This window comes from Mycetomoellerius zeteki, unplaced genomic scaffold (genome assembly GCF_001594055.1).
Source record: "Mycetomoellerius zeteki isolate Tzet28-1 unplaced genomic scaffold, Tzet1.0 scaffold244, whole genome shotgun sequence".
Lineage (NCBI taxonomy): Eukaryota > Metazoa > Arthropoda > Insecta > Hymenoptera > Formicidae > Mycetomoellerius > Mycetomoellerius zeteki.
Window position 1 is genome coordinate 505,026 of NW_017257221.1, and position 2,210 is coordinate 507,235.

Below are 2,210 nucleotides of genomic sequence, written 5' to 3' on the forward strand. Positions count from 1 at the left end.
GAAAGAAGAAAATCAATACTTCCCGCATATGACGATTATTTGGCACAAAATCAGACATTTTCACACAACCAAAAGAATATAACGTCAAAACAAAATCACTAATGTGTCGAAGCGGTTTGTTTACCATATGTCTAAGCTTGGTTCATGGCGTTTAGATTATGTCAGAATCGACCAGCACTTACTGCTGGAACCATCTATTGATAAACAGCGGGAACTTAGTTGCGCACCTAATATAAAAATAATTTCATAAATTATATTGAAAAAGTTTATGTACTTTTCGACATCTGAATATGTAACTATCGGAAAAGACATTTAAAATGTAAAAAAAGGGGTCAAGTATATTTTGCAGAAAAAACCAAAGATAATGTCATAAAAAAAGAAATGAAATCAAAATAATATTTCAAGATTCATATCTTTATTTAAAAAGTCCCAAGAACACGATTCTCCGAGCAGCATCTTGAAGACATCCTTGTGATGTAGACGTCTTTTGGACATCCTTTAAGTGTAAAATTTTTCACAATTACAATATACTATACAAATTATGAAATTACGGATGACATTTGAAGTGAATTAAGTATAATAATATAATACATTAAAATGAAAGAACGAAATGCAATAGATAGCGTAATGAGAGGCGTAGAAATTGGAAAGGGATTTTTACATCGATAACAAGAAGAAAATTGTAGAGATAAAAAATCGAAAATCAGTAAGATCTCCAGCAACAGCATACTTGACGCGCCTGCATTGTTTATAATCGCAATTTAAAATAAAAATTGCTAAGACAGTCGTTCCAACCCTGACTTGTCAATTATAGTATACTGTTAAAATTTTTATGAAATTTAATATACTTTTAATTTATACAATTTGAATTTAATTTCGTGACATTACATTAAATTTAATGTATTTATAACTGAAAAGTGTATATTTGTGTACATGTACATAAAATTTGACGCATTTTTCATGAAAATTTAATGTACACGTTCATTACATTTAAGTAATTACTGTAACTTAATTTTCAGTTAAATCATTCATTATTTTTAATTTCGTTCATAACCACGAGCTTCATTTACATGTAAAAGAAGCTCATGGTCACATTTCTAACAGCTGTGTACGTAGATATCAATGATAACTAAAATTAATTACGATTTATTAAAATTTTGCATCCGATGTAATTAATTATATCGATCGATTATATCAGATGCAAAAAAATGAATAATTTAAACAATAAGAATATGAATAATTTAATTTTAGCTATTTCGGAGCGCATCTTACAAGGACCTTATATTTATGATAAATATTTATTAATAGATATTCATTTTTTGAAATCTTATATAGATATTTCATACATATTTCATACATATTTCATACATATTATATAAAGCTTTATTCGAAATATTATTAAAACATAGATTAAATATTTTATGTAATATTTATGATAAATATAAATAAATATTTCTAATATGGGTGGTATATATGCAAATACATATATAGTAATATATAATTCACATTTGAATTATTTAAAAAGCAATTAAGATCTAGCTTCGATCGGCATTAGGCCTTTATTTCACTATAAATTTGTTTACGGAAAAATTTATATCGATAACCGATGACTTATGTAGGATTCACACTGCGTACGGCCTACGACGATACCAATAACAGAATTCATTTCTAGTTAGCGACATTTTTATCTGCATATACTTTGTAAGTATATTGCATATTGCGATGTGTCCGTCGTATGTACGTACGTCGTCGGACGAAAAAGTTAAATCTTGACGAACATTTTCATACGACAAACATCATACGACAAAGGTTGCATTTGGGGAGACGCTATTAGCGCTATAATTTGTGTCATTCCATCTTTATCATTCATTAGACGTGAGAAAAGGATAGATGACACAAATAGCACTGATAGCGCGCTCCTCGAATGCAGTCAAAATATTGCTAGCTGAAACATCTAGAAAACAAGCTCTCCTATTGGATATCAAACGACGCACGTCGTAGCATGAATCCTACATTAGCAATCGGTACTATTTTATCCTAAAACCGTCTGTATTACCAATTAAATCGTAATTTTTGTATAACAAATACTTTTTTCTCTTTCACAGATTCGAAAATCCTTCTCCAGGATTAAAGTATATACATCAATACGTGTTTGTGAGGTGGAGTTTATGCCGAGAACGATAAAAAATTTTTCTTAAGATTTTTCAATT